Source organism: Bombina bombina, chromosome 5 (genome assembly GCF_027579735.1).
Source record: "Bombina bombina isolate aBomBom1 chromosome 5, aBomBom1.pri, whole genome shotgun sequence".
NCBI classification, from domain to species: domain Eukaryota; kingdom Metazoa; phylum Chordata; class Amphibia; order Anura; family Bombinatoridae; genus Bombina; species Bombina bombina.
Genome location: NC_069503.1, coordinates 1,004,677,084 through 1,004,692,896, shown reverse-complemented (window position 1 = coordinate 1,004,692,896; position 15,813 = coordinate 1,004,677,084). Strand labels below are relative to the sequence as shown.

General features: G+C 37.1%; 1 protein-coding gene across 2 annotated transcripts in view; it reads right to left on the bottom strand.

Annotated features, from left to right (window-relative positions):
* The window catches only part of VPS13B (vacuolar protein sorting 13 homolog B), a 1,996,594-nt gene that overhangs the window by 1,036,034 nt on the left and 944,747 nt on the right, over positions 1-15,813 (bottom strand). The gene's annotated exons all lie outside the window — the stretch shown is intronic.

The following is a 15,813-nucleotide window of genomic DNA, read 5'->3' as shown; positions in this document are numbered from 1 at the left end:
AAACATACAAAATTGAGACATTAATAGGGCATAATCTCAAAAGTTTTTTTTTATGATTCAGACTGAGCATACAATAAAAAGAGAGCATACAATAAAAAAAATTCTAATTCACTTCTAAAATAAAATAAAAACGGGAAACGCCTTTCTCTGAAGAATTAAATGCACATCTTTATTCTTTAATCACCTCCAGTGGAGGCAAAGTAAAGACTGAGGTTTGTGTAAGGTAGGAAGGGTTTTATAGGGCTCTTTGGGTTTGGGAATATTTGCCTCCTCCTAGTGGTAGAGAAGAGTAATTCCCAGGAGTAATGGATTGTGGACTCTCACCACATGTATGGAAGAGATAAAAATTAGTTATATTCACTTTCTATACTTTGTTAAAGAAGAGGCAATGCACTACTGGGAGCTGGCTGAACAAAAGAGGCATATATGTGCCACCACCAATCTGCAGCTAGTTCTTAGACCTATGTATAATTTTCAACAAAGGATACCAAAGGAATGAAGAAAATGAAATAAAAGAATGTTTAATTTTGACTTTACTGTCCCTTTAATCCCATTGTTCCCCTGCAATTCTATTTACACAGAACCAACTGCTTACTAAGTTTCAAGAAGCTCAATGAATTGAAGATTGTTTGCAGTGGAATAGATCGGCACAAGGACCTAAGTGTGAGGGAGGGTCAAGCAGTAAAAATGAAAGTGAAAACTATAATGTTATTGTTTAAGCTAAATAAGTTAAATTGTTAGTACGGAAATAATTATTTTTTTAGTTAAATAAAACAATTTAAGTTGTTATTATTAAGGTAATGATTAATTTTCTCCTTTCAAGTAGTACAGCTGAAAAATATTCAAATATGCTTGATCCATTAAACTGGATATGGTTCACCTCCCAATAATTTCACAATGTTCTATGTATTTCATTCTACTGGGATATAATTAAATCAGTACCTGTAAAACATTTGTAGTTTTGTGTAATATACGCGTTATATTTAAAAAATAAAAAAAGTTTCCTATACTAATATGAATAATAAGAATAAGCTTTTGAAAGGGAAACCAGAAACAACATAAGAATTCCCTTCTTGCAAGTTGATAAAATGGCTACTATTTCACGGTGGCTTCATGTTTGATTCTAGTGTGAGCTCTCTAAAACAGTCCGGATTTCAGGATATCTGAACTAGAGCATGGGTGAAAAACTGATGATTAGTAAATATGGTCATTAACTTGCTCTCACCCATGTGGATCCTGAAAAAATGGCCTGTTAGTGTGCCCTGCAGACTGGAAATGGAAATTACTGCTCTAGAAAGTAAAATTAGCAAGACCCAAGAAGGAAAAAGTACAGAAAAGTGAACAAACTGATGTAAAGTACATTAATAAAATGAAAAGGACAACAAGACTTGTAAATTCTACATTTCTATCATGCATATGAACATGCACTGCCTAACGTGTTCAGAATATTTTGTAGCTTACAGTAAGTGCATATTTGATGAAAGATAATATATTATTGTACCTATAAGGAAGATTCAGAATGTGAAGTTAGATAGTGACATAAGTTTTGTTCTCCACCTTTTAGCTAATGTGAGCAGAATGAGGTTCTCCATTACATGTAAAGTAAATAAATATTTTTTTTTTAAAAAACATCATAAATAGTGCTTCAAATAATGCCTGTTGTGTTTTGGTTTAAGGACAATGGTTATAGATGTAAGCAACAAGACAATGGAGATACCAGTAAAACAAAATCTATATAAAATAGTTTAATTGTTACTCTTCTTTATGATAATTGAAACCTCGGTCAAGGTCACCTTTCCTTTAGCTTTTTTTTACTTGTTTTATTTTTTAAATGTGAATGTTCCTCTTTATTTATTTAAAACAACTATTAACTTTCTGATTACAGTACTGTAAGGAAAACTGGACCCTGCACAAACTAAGTAAAAAACAAACAAAAGAAAAAGTAAAGTACATATTACAATAATTTCTATTAAGTATAATGCATTAGTTAGTGCTTTTTATTAAATCAATAAAACAGAATGTTTTTTGTATCCCTTTAATGAGCTATAAGAGAAAGTTATTTTGCAGAAAATATAAAATGTCTGTAAACGATTGACATCCCTGAAGGACTAAATGAAAGGAAAAAGGCTATGGTGTCCTCTCATAATGCTGACATGACAACACGTAGCTATAGTGAAATGTAGCCATTTGTAGTGTTGACATAGTGCTGTCGGCAATAGAAGCATTCAAGGGGTCAACATGAAGAGCATATTCAATCAACCTAGGCACCGCATGTGAGAAGGATATAGCTGTGTTTAGTTACACCATAGATAGTTAAAAAAATGGGCATTTATTATCACTAAAAAGTAAGTTCCTTGTTAATAGTAAAAATGGTGAATGTGAATTGTTGAATAAATTCATACATAGATAGGTGACCCAGAATGTTTAAAGATCTATGTGTTTTATAGTCAATAAAAAGCAGGAAGGTACTCCAGGTATGGGACACAAGTTATAGTAGATGTGGCAACAATCTAAGTCGGCACTAGCAAGTGGTTAAAAAAATCACATTTTATTAGAAACAGTAAAAAACTTACACTACCTTTGAGAAAGCGACAGAAAGGCGTGAAACGCGTCAGTTGACGTAGTATATGTTCCGTTGTACCTACACTCCTCTTTCCATGTCCTGTGAAGTGTAAGTTTTTTACTGTTTCTAATAAAATGTGATATTTTTTTAACCACTTGCTAGTGCCGACAAATTGTTGCCACATCTAGTCTAACTTGTGTCCCACACCTGGATCCAGTCATCTACCTATTGAACATGCTGGCCTGCAACCTGTCTACAAAGCCTGCTGCCCAGTCATCTACCTATTGAACATTCTGGCCTGCAACCTATCTACAAAGCCTGCTGCCTAGTCATCTACCTACTGAACATGCTGTCCTGTGACCTGTCTACAAAGCCTGCTGCCCAGTCATCTGCCTATTGAACATTCTGTCCTGCAACCTGTCTACAAAGCCTGCTGTCCAGTCATTTGCCTTTAGAATATTCTGGCCTGCAACCTGTCTACAAGACCTGCTGCCCAGTCATCTACCTATTGAACTTTCTGGCCTGAAACTGGTCTACAAAACCTGCTGCCAAGTCATCTACCTATTGAACATGCTGGCCTGCAACCTGTCTACAAAGCCAGATGCCCAGTCATCTACCTATTGAACATGCTGACCTGTTACCTGTTCAGCTAATTATATCCCTCACCATCTTTAACCTGAACTTCTGTAATGGTCTGTTTGTATATGGGACTACTTTCCTTAATCCCTACAGACCACATAAAACACAGTGCGTATAAAAAGAACAAAAAATAGAGATCTACAATCATATATAGACCTAAGAAAACTATACCGGCTCTAAATCATATTCAAGTTACTAGCAGAGATCCAAGGGTACCATACGTAAAATAGTGCACAAAATTTCATAGTGCTGATGTGTGTATGTATGTATATACGTATGCAAAGGTTTAGGCACCACTGACAATTTTCATGATTTTCATTTATAAATAATTGGTTGTTTGGATCAGCAATTTCATTTTGATCTATCAAATAACTGAAGGACACAGTAATATTTGAGAAATGAAATAAGGTTTATTGGATTAACAGAAAATGTGCAATATGCATCAAAATGAAATTAGACAGTTGCATAAATTTGGGCACCCCAACAAAAATATTGCATCAATATTTAGTAGAGCCTCCTTTAGCAGAAATAAGAGCCTCTAGATGCTTCCTATAGCCTGTAATGAGTGTCTGGACTCTGGATGAAGGCATTTTGGACCATTCCTCCTTGCAAAACATCTCCAGTTCAGTTAGGTTTAATGGTTGCCGAGCATGGACAGCCCGCTTCAAATCAGCCCACAGATTTTCAATGATATTCAAGTCTGGGGACTGGGATAGCCATTCCAGAAAATTGTACTTGTTCCTCTGCATAAATGCCAGAGTAGATTTTGAGCAGTGTTTTGGGTCGTTGTCTTGTTGAAATATCCAGCCCCGGTCTAACTTCAACTTTGTGACTAATTCCTCAACATTATTCTCAAGTATCTGCTGAGTGGAATCCATGCGACCCTCAACTTTAACAAGAATCCCAGTACCGGCACTGGGTAGCAGGTGTTTGTCTTGGAACGCTATGTTCTTTTGCCACCATGCATAACGCCCCTTGTTATGAACAAATAACTCAATCTTTATATCATCAGTCCACAGCACTTTCGTCCAAAATGAATCTGGCTTGTCCAAATGTGTGTTTGCATACCTCAAGTGACTCTGTTTGTGGCGTGTGCGCAGAAAAGGCTTCTTCCGCATCACTCTCCCATACAGCTTCTCCTTGTGCAAAGTGTGCTGAATTGTTGAACGATACACAGTGACACCATCTGCAGCAAGATGATGTTGTAGGTCTTTGGAGTTGGTCTGTGGGCTGTTTTTGACCATTCTCACCATCCTTTGCCTCTCTGATACTTTACTTGGCCTGCCACTTCTGGCCTTAACAAGAACTGTACCTGTGGTCTTCCATTTCCTCACTATGTTCCTCACAGTAGACACTGACAGCTTAAATCTCTACAATAGCTTTTTGAACCTTCCCCTAAACCATAATGTTGAACAATCTTTGTATTCAGGTCATTTGAGAGTTGTTTTGAGGCCCCCATGTTGCCACTTTTCAGATCAGAGTCAAAGAGAACAACAACTTGCAATTGGCCACCTTAAATGCCTTTTCTCATGATTGGATGCACCGGTCTATGAAATTCAAGGCTTAATGGGCTCACCAAACCAATTGTGTGTTCCAATTAATCAGTGCTAGGTAGTTACAAGTATTCAAATCAACAAAATGACAAGGGTGCCCAAATTTATGTACCTGTCTAATTTCATTTTGATGCATAGTGAACATTTTCTGTTAATCCAATAAACCTCATTTCACTACTGAAATATTACTGTGTCCTTAAGTTATTTGATAGATCAAAATGAAATTGCTGATCCAAACACCCAATTATTTATAAATGAAAATCATGGAAATTGTCAGGGGTGCCTAAACTTTCGCATACAACTGTGTGTGTATATATATATATATATATATATATATATATATATACACACACGCACACACAAGTTAAAGTGAATGTAAATTTTGATGCTATAGTGCCCGTTTTTCTAAAATTCGATTAAAAACAGGGGCACTTTAATTCATCAAAATTTACATTTCACTCGTTGTGAGAAAAAAAACGTACCTTTTAAACTTGGCAGCCGCTCCAGCTTCTCCCGGTCGTCGCAAGCCATTTCTGACGTCAGAAATGATGGATCGGTCATCCTCCAATAACGGCTTCCCCCCTGGGGAAATCAGTGTCCGATTCAACGCCGTGATTGGAGGAAGCCGGATTCATTTTAGACCCAGGAAGAGGCTTTGCGATGGGCGGAGGCAGCTGGAACGGCTGTCAAGATTAAAAGGTAAGTATTTTTTCACAACACGAGTGAAATGTAAATTTTGATGAATAAAGGGGCCCCTGTTTGTAATCAAATTTTTAAAAACCGGACACTTTAGCATCAAAATTTACATTCACTTTAACAAATATAGATTTTTATACACCAAAATACCAAGAAAACTCAGGACTGTTATACCTGTGAGCCTGCTTCACCTTTCCTAGAGACATCTCTGGTTATTTAACAACATGCTACAAAACCAAGCAAACCGAGTAAAGGTTGCTAATCTAACTACATTGGGCTAAGGGGTAATTTTAGCAAATTGCAAACAGCAAGTGTATTACAAGTTAAAAGAAAACATGTTCGCTTGAGCACAATCCAATTTTACAGTGCATCAGGTTAGGGTGACTTCAGAGTTCTAGTTAACTGTTACGCAAGACAAAAAAATTGCCACAAAACATTGTAGTGAAAGTTATCGCTGTTTAGTGTTAGCATTTATCTTTGCATGTGCATGTGAAGCATAGCTAGATATTCTCAGTGTACCAGCATGTTAAATACTGCGCCACACAGAGTGCCAATGGGGCTTCACATGATGTCAGCGATTAACAAATTGAGTTATTAAGAACCTTAGGCCCTCTGAGTAAGTGCTGTGTTTAAAATGTGCATGGTGCATACTTTGATACACATTTGAAACGTGTTTTCATTCAAAACTGAAATGCATCCATGTGGATTCCAATTTTGTCTAGTATGTCCCTTTAAGTAAATAAATAGCACCTTAATATGTGCCTATTCAATCAGAATTCCAAAGCAACCAACATTTCTAAATGTTCACCTACATAGGCACTAAAATTATCATGAATAACTTTCTTAAAGGTGTATGAAGCCCAAAAATGTCTTTCATAATTCAGATAAAGCATATGTTTTTAAATCAACTTTCTAATTTACTTCTAACTTCAGACTCTTGTGCGTAGACATTCTATTCGCCTAAGGGAAATATGTGTGCACACTATTTGTTGTCGCCTACAAGCTCTCTCAGCTACACACACACACACACTGTAGTTAATAAAGAAAAAAACATTTTCGTTTTGATTTTCCGCCAGGGGCATCCTGAATTTTCGGTATCGGTTTCAGTCCAGAATTTTCATTTTGGTGCATCCCTAGTGAGAACTTGTTCTCTTTGGTTATACGTTCTTAAAGGGGCATGAAACCCACTTTTTTTCTTTCATGACACAGATAGAGAATACAATTTTTAACAACTTTCTAATTTACTTCTATTATCTAATTTGTTTCATTCTCTTGGTATCAGTTGTTGAAGGAGCAGCAATTTGAACACAAGGGTGAGCCAATCACAATATATATATATATATATATATATATATATATATGCAGCCACCAATCAACAGCTAGAACCTAGGTTCGCTGCTGCTCATGAACTTGCCTAGATAAACTTTTCAGCAAAGGATAACAAGAGAAGGAAGCAACTTAAATTATAGAGGTAAATTGTAAAGTTGTTTAAAATCATGAATCATGAAAGAAAAATTTTGGGTTTCATGTCCCTTTAACTGAAATTTTATAATGCCTTGAATGTTTATGGGCTATATATTTTGTAGGCAAAGACATATATATCACTTGCTGCTAATCCATTTCAGCCCTGTGCTAAAGACATTTTTAACCATTTGCACTAATAGCATTTAAAGATTAAATTTTAAAGCTTTTTCTGTAGATATACCCATACAAATCTTATATTGAGGGTTTTTTCAGTAGACTAAATACTTTTATAAAATAAATTTTATTTGTAGAACTAACCAAAATAATGGCAAAATGTTATTATGCGCAGAATACAAAAAAAAAGGTATAATGTTTATATAGGATACATGGTAAATATCAAATGGGTGAAAGTATTATCATTTATTTGTAGAGCACCAACAGATTCTGCAGCACTATAAACATAGGCGATATACAAGGTAACATTTATAGGGATAAAATGGGTAGAGGGCCCTGCCGAAAGTTGCACTGTTGCAGTTAGCTCTTAAGAAGGTGACCTGCAAACAGTGAAGGGGTCGGGAGGGACAGTATCTGGAGACAAGGGGGATTATCTATGAAGCCGTCAACTTTCTTGAATTCAACGGCACTAATACACTCGCCTAACATTGCGGCTGCTGACCTGAATACGATCTTACCAACTTTATTTATACCCTGTATAAATATAAACGCCTCCACTATACTAAAATGTTTAACTCCTATCCCGCCGCTCCCGGACCCCACCGCCACCTAAATAAATGTATTAACCCCTATCCTGCTGCTCCCGGACCCCGTCCTCACCTAAATAAATGTATTAAACCCTATCCCGCCGCCACTAAATAAACGTATTAACCCCTAAACTGTTGGCCTCCCACATCACTACCACTAACTAAACCTATTAACCCCTAAAACCGCCAGCCCCCCCCCCCCCCACTTTGCCATAAACTAAATTAAGCTATTAACCCCTAAACCTAACAAGCCTCTAAAATTACCACATCCCCATCTTAAAATAAATTTAAACTTACCTGTAGAATTAAAATCAACTATTTTTAAACTATTAATTAACCTACCCTAACTAATATACTACAATTAAATTAACTAAATTACATATTTAACTCAAACTATTTAAATCTACTATTTAACTTTATTAAAAATTACAAAAAAAAATAAACGCTAAATTATGTGTTAGGTTTAGGGGTCAATATCTTAATTTAGTTTATGGCGATGTGGGGGGCTGGCGGTTTAGGGGTTAATAGGTTTACTTAGTGGGAGGCCAGAGGTTTAGGGGTTAATATGTTTATTTAGTGGAAGTGGGGTCCGGAAGTGGCGGGATATGGGTTAATACATTTATTTAGGTGGCGGCGATGTCGGGACAGCAGATTAGGGGTGTTTAGACTTGGGGCTTATGTTAGGGTGTTAGGTGTAAACTTAACTGGTTTTCTACCATAGAAATCAATGGGATATTTAGCAGCATCGGACATAAGCTTTCAGACTCCCATTGATTCCTATGGCATCCGCGGCCTCCAGGGTGGCAGATTGAAAACCAGGTATGCTGGGTCGGAATAGCCGCGACCGTACCTGTTAACTATTTTATAACTTTTAAAAGGTGTCAAATAGTGCCGAATGTGTATTCGGAATATCTGTAATGACGTAAGCATCGATCTGTGTCAGATTGAGACCGGCGGATCGTATGTTACGTCACAGTTTTCAACTTTTGCTGGTCTGTAGGCTTTGATAACTAGGTCGGATCAAGCTCGGAACAATTACGATGCAGAATTCCAGCGGATTTGTGGTTGACGGTTTGATAGATATCCCCCTACGTCTGAGATGTAGGGGAGCAGTGTAGCTGAGAGTTTTGTATGTCAGAGTGAGAATTTTGTGTTTTATTCTGGAGACATGAATTTTTTTTTAATTATTTCAAAGGTATCAATTCAAAGAAGTGACAGCTCAAAAGGAGTGATATAAGAAAAGAGTGACAAATACTGTATAAAAAGAGTGACACATACAAAAATGAAAAATGATCTCTAAGGACAGAGTTAAAGGGCCACTGTAAGTAAATATTTTCTATGCCTGTTACTAACTAACTACCCCAAATACGCTTTTTATCAATAGCATTTTATTAACATATCTCTATCGTATATCAGAAATCTTGTCTGCAAATGTAATTGTTTTCCAAACCCACTCCGTGGGTATCCTTTGCTCTGTACCAATCCGTTTACAATACCTAGGTTTCAAAATGGCGCTTTAAACACAAAGTTATTGGTTTAAGTATTTTGAACATGCAGTGCTGAAAATAGTGGGCATGATAACGTGACATCATCGGCGAATAAAAGATATAACTTTTAGAACGTTATGAAACTTCGTTTTGGAGAAAATATAGGTCAGTAGGTTTTAATTAATGTTTATTAACTTTAATATGTTAGTTGTTTAGCTTAAAAATTATAACAGAAAGTAATCCTTTAAAGGGGGGGTAGGGCTAGATAGTCTTAAAGGGGTAGGGGATAAGGTCAGGTAGTGTTAAAGGGGCAGGGGATTAGGGGGTCAAGTAGTCTTAAAGGGGATGGGGTTAAAGGCTCAAGTATCCTTAAAGAGTTAGGGGGTATATGGTCTTAAAAGGGACAAATAATTGGGTTCAAAGGCTTAAAGGACCAGTAAATACAGTAGATTTGCATAATCAACAAATGTATGCTAACAAGGTAATGCAATATAACTTTAGTCTGAACTTCAAATGAGTAGTAGATTTTTTTCTGACAAATTTTAAAGTTATGTCTATTTCCACTACCCCTGTATCATGGGACAGCCATCTGCCAATAATAAATGCATATACGTATATATATATATATATATATATATATATATATATATATATATATTCCAATTCTTGCACATCTTCAGAAGGAGTAGAAGACTTAAAAAGTGTAAATATAAAAACACTGTGCACATTTTGTTAATGGAAGTAAATTGGAAAGTTGAAAGTTTAATTTTGATTTGAGTATGACTTTAAAGGGTATGGGTATATTTTTAAATGGGTGCAATGGATATCTTAAAAGGAAAGGGGTAAATACTCTTTAATTGAAAGGAAGTTAAGGGATTGATAGATTGGACAGGGTAGGGGGTATATAGTTTTAAAGGGGCAGGATTCAGGGGGTATATAGTCTAAAGTGGGTAGTGGCTTTTAAGGGCAGAAGGTTGAGAGGTGAGGTAAACATACAGGGAGTGCAGAATTATTAGGCAAGTTGTATTTTTGAGGATTAATTTTATTATTGAACAACAACCATGTTCTCAATGAACCCAAAAAACTCATTAATATCAAAGCTGAATAGTTTTGGAAGTAGTTTTTAGTTTGTTTTTAGTTTTAGCTATTTTAGGGGGATATCTGTGTGTGCAGGTGACTATTACTGTGCATAATTATTAGGCAACTTAACAAAAAACAAATATATACCCATTTCAATTATTTATTTTTACCAGTGAAACCAATACAACATCTCAACATTCACAAATATACATTTCTGACATTCAAAAACAAAACAAAAACAAATCAGTGACCAATATAGCCACCTTTCTTTGCAAGGACACTCAAAAGCCTGCCATCCATGGATTCTGTCAGTGTTTTGATCTGTTCACCATCAACATTGCGTGCAGCAGCAACCACAGCCTCCCAGACACTGTTCAGAGAGGTGTACTGTTTTCCCTCCTTGTAAATCTCACATTTGATGATGGACCACAGGTTCTCAATGGGGTTCAGATCAGGTGAACAAGGAGGCCATGTCATTAGATTTTCTTCTTTTATACCCTTTCTTGCCAGCCACGCTGTGGAGTACTTGGACGCGTGTGATGGAGCATTGTCCTGCATGAAAATCATGTTTTTCTTGAAGGATGCAGACTTCTTCCTGTACCACTGCTTGAAGAAGGTGTCTTTCAGAAACTGGCAGTAGGACTGGGAGTTGAGCTTGACTCCATCCTCAACCCGAAAAGGCCCCACAAGCTCATCTTTGATGATACCAGCCGAAACCAGTACTCCACCTCCACCTTGCTGGCGTCTGAGTCGGACTGGAGCTCTCTGCCCTTTACCAATACAGCCACGGGCCCATCCATCTGGCCCATCAAGACTCACTCTCATTTCATCAGTCCATAAAACCTTAGAAAAATCAGTCTTGAGATATTTCTTGGCCCAGTCTTGACGTTTCAGCTTGTGTGTCTTGTTCAGTGGTGGTCGTCTTTCAGCCTTTCTTACCTTGGCCATGTCCCTGAGTATTGCACACCTTGTGCTTTTGGGCACTCCAGTGATGTTGCAGCTCTGAAATATGGCCAAACTGGTGGCAAGTGGCATCTTGGCAGCTGCACGCTTGACTTTTCTCTGTTCATGGGCAGTTATTTTGCGCCTTGGTTTTTCCACACGCTTCTTGCGACCCTGTTGACTATTTTGAATGAAACGCTTGATTGTTCGATGATCACGCTTCAGGAGCTTTGCAATTTTAAGAGTGCTGCATCCCTCTGCAAGATATCTCACTATTTTTGACTTTTCTGAGCCTGTCAAGTCCTTCTTTTGACCCATTTTGCCAAAGGAAAGGAAGTTGCCTAATAATTATGCACACCTGATATAGGGTGTTGATGTCATTAGACCACACCCCTTCTCATTACAGAGATGCACATCACCTAATATGCTTAATTGGTAGTAGGCTTTCGAGCCTATACAGCTTGGAGTAAGACAACATGCATAAAGAGGATGATGTGGTCAAAATACTCATTTGCCTAATAATTCTGCACTCCCTGTAAATGGGCAGGGGTATATAATCTTAAAGGGACAGTCTAAACCAGAATATTTATTGTTATAAAAGATAGATAATCCCTTTATTACCCATTCCCTAATTTTGCATAACCAACACAATTATATTAATATACTTTTTAAGCCTCGTCAAACTGCCCGTTATTTCAGTTCTTTTGACAGACTTGCATTTTAGCCAATTAGTGCGGGCTCCTAGGAAAGCCACGTGTGTGAGCACAGTGTTATCTATATGAAACACATGAACTAACACCCTTTAGTGGTGAAAAACTTTCAAAATGCCTTGAGATAAGACCTTTAAGAGGTTAGAAATTAGCATAGGAACCTGCAAGTTTTAGCTTTCAACTAAGAATACTAAGAAAACAAAGCAAAATTGGTGATAGAAGTAAATTGGAAAATTGTTTAAAATTGCATACCCTATCTGAATAATGAAAGTTTGTTTTGGACTAGACTGTTTCTTTAATGAGGCAGGTGGTAAGGTAGTCCTTCAAAGGACATGGGTTTTAAGGAGTCAAGTTGTCAAAGGAAAAAAGGATAGGTAGTATTAAAGGACAAAGGTAGAGTGGTTGATAGTCCTACAGGGCAACTGTTTTTAAAAGTGTAAGTGTTATATAGTCTTAAAAGGGTAGGGGAAGATATTCTTAAAAAAAATAATTAATGTCTCTTGTAGGGAGGAGGTAGCTAGCATTAAGTTATAACCCTCCTGATAACAGTCACACACAAAAAGGAATTTCAATCCTGCTTAATACTAGCGGTAGCGCCACACAGAAATTTTGAATCTTCCCCTTAACCCCTCGACTTTTAAGATTGTATAACCCCTATTCCTTTAAAAATATCAAGCTCCATACTCCCTGCCTGATTAATACTAACTACCTATGTCCTTTTAATATTATTTACCCCTAACCCCATCCCTTTTGAGATTCCCTGTCCCTTTAAGACTATCTGATCACTTGCCCCTTTAAGCCCAATCCCTTAAACACCTGCCTCATTAACGCTACCTAACCCATGCCCATTTAAGACCACATGACACTTTTAGACTATCAGCCTCCTAACCCCTACTACTAAAGACTTTATACCCCCTACCACATTTGGACTATAAATGCCCTATAAACTATAAATGTGTCTACTCCTAAACCCTGCAATTTTAAGTCTACTTGTCCCCTTGCCCTTTTAAGATTATTCCCTGACACTTTAAAACTTACTAACACCTTACCCCCCACTTGTTAAAGGGACATTAAAAATATATAACATACAATTGTAAACAACTTTTCAATCTATTTCTATTATTTGATCTGTTTCATTCTCTTTGTATCCTTTATTGAAAAGCATGCCTAGGTACGCTGAGGAGCAGCAGTGCACTACTGAGAGATAAACTCAAAAACACAAAGAGGCGCCGAAATGTGCGTATCAGTAGGTTCACACCGTCAAGATGTACAAAGTAAGCACAGAGTACTCGGATTTACAAGGAGCACACCAATGTGCTTGTAGATGCAGGCCGGTTATAACAGCTAACCAGCTGGCTGATCCTTGGTGCTGGAACTGGAAACCAGGAAGTAGATGGAGACGGTCCATCTCATATGGTAATGATTTGCTCCGATATAAAGTTTGAGTTGTGGTATTATGTTAAAACATTTATTGTAAGAAGTAACAAGTAAAAACGTACCTTTTTAAAACTTTTAAAACCAGAGTATTAAAAACATCTAATATTACAACGCGTTTCATGGCGCTACTGAGAGATAGCTGCTGATTGGTGGCTGATTTGTCACTGGCTTACCTGATCTGTTTAGCTAGCTCCTTCAACAAATTATACCAAGAGAATAAAGCAAAATTTATAATAGAAGTAAACGGGAAAGTTGGGTTTCATGTCCCTTTTAAAGGGACAGTTACAACAGAATGTTTGTTGTCTAAAAAGAAAGATAATCCCTTTATTACCCATTCCCAGTTTTGCATAACCAACAAGGTTATAGAAATACACTTTTTACCTCTGTGATTACCTTGTATTTATGCTTCTGCAAACTGCCCCCTTATTTCAGTTCTTTTGACAGACTTGCATTTTAGCCAATCAGTGCTCACTCCAGGGTAACTTCGCGTGCATGAGCTCAATGTTATCTATATGAAACACATGAACTTATGCCCTCTAGTGGTCAAAATGCATTCAGATTAGAGGCAGTCTTCAATGTCTCAGAAATTAGCATATGAACCTCATGTTTAAAATTACATTCCATATTTTAATTGTGAAAGCTTTTTTTTTGGACTTGACTGTTCCTTTTAAGACTATAGATTTCTTAATAAACAATATTCTGAAAAGAACACAAAAGTCTGATTAAACTTTCATGATTCAAATAGAACATGCAATTTTAAGACAATTGCCAATTAATTTCCATCATCAAATTGAGCAAATCTTTTTACATGCACATTTTCTGGGGCACCAGCTGCTACTGAGCATGTGCAATAGTACATAGTGTGTACATATACGAGTCTGTGATTTGCTGATTGCTGTCACATGATATAGGGGATAGCAAATTTACATACATTTTTAAATTTGTCAGAAAAAAATCTATAACACATTTAAACTTTAGAGAAGGTGTTATTTCATTTTATTTTTATTACATGCTTATTGGTTATGCAATTGTATTCACTGGTCCTTTAACATTTTTAGTTCAACTAATTTTGGAAATAAATATAGTGCTATCTGAATAACTTTAAAACATAGCTATGCTTCTTAAATAATTTCTGAGTTATAAATCTACATTAGAAAATTAATGGTGTCAGAAAGCAGGAAAACGCTGAAAATGTATTATTTATGTCATTATATATGGCAGACATTTCATCTTTCCTCACTGTAACAGAGTTTGATGCGGCTTTTGAAGATACCAAGCACAATTCTGTCAGTCTTCTGGCAGCAACTGCCGGCTACAGAGTTTGTAAAGATGAAAGATTAGCACTGAAAAGGGTGGAAAAATGATAGTCACGATGCTCCTAAGAAACCACAGACTGAAGAGGAAATTACTTCAATAACAGCAGATGACAACACTATAGCAGCTGCACCAAACGGAGTAAACTGATGATGTCAGCTGCAGTGTTGTACTTCATAAACTGCACGTCACAGCAAATTGCAGGGCATAACAACCATAACTACTACGGATGAGCTTTTCCTTAAGACATAATTGGCACCAGAAGACATCAAATTGGCCAAATTCAGTGCTCACCTTTAATTACAATCTGATATTATCTCTTTCTCTCCCATGGCTATCTATATTATGCACAAGTGGAGTTAAAATTAATAAATTACAATACTCAAGGCCAGATTGCAAGTGGTGCACTAATAGTTAAGTGCGAGCGAAAACTTAAATTATGCTTACCTGATCATTTTCTTTTCTTCTGACGGGAAGAGTCCACAGCTGCATTCATTACTTTTGGGAATTCAGAATCTGGCGACCAGGAGGAGGCAAAGACACCCCAGTCAAAGGCTTAAATACCTCCTCCACTTCCCTCATCCCCCAGTCATTCTGCCAAGGGAACAAGGAACACTAGGAAAAATATCAGGGGGAAAAAGGTGCCAGAAGAATAAAAACTAAAAAAAAAATTCCGTCCCAAAACAATACCCAAGCTATAGAGGACACTGAATGCAAACAAAGAGCGGGTACAGAAGGCGGCCCCTTCGAAGGGCACCACAGTCTGAAATTACCCAATACCCGATAAAAAAACCGTAACACTTAGAAACAATGGGATAAAAACCTTAAAGACCAAGTAACTGCCCATCAGTTAACAACCTACAAGGCCGTGTTATAGCCCACTCGGAATCCCTAGAATCCATTAAGCACAAAAAAACACGGAGGAACCAAATCCTGGGGGCTTTCTTATCACACGGAAGCAACCCCCGACCCGAAGGAAGAGAACCTTCAGCTAACCCTGAGGGGGAACAAAATGGAGGACCACAAGATATGTAAAAGACCACCAACTACAGTAAGAAAACCGCAAAACGACTATAGCTCCAAGGTTGATAAAGACAACCGCCCAGGGAATAAACTTCCTAGAAGGACAATGTCCAGAATCAACTCCACACCTATGAAAAAGAAATC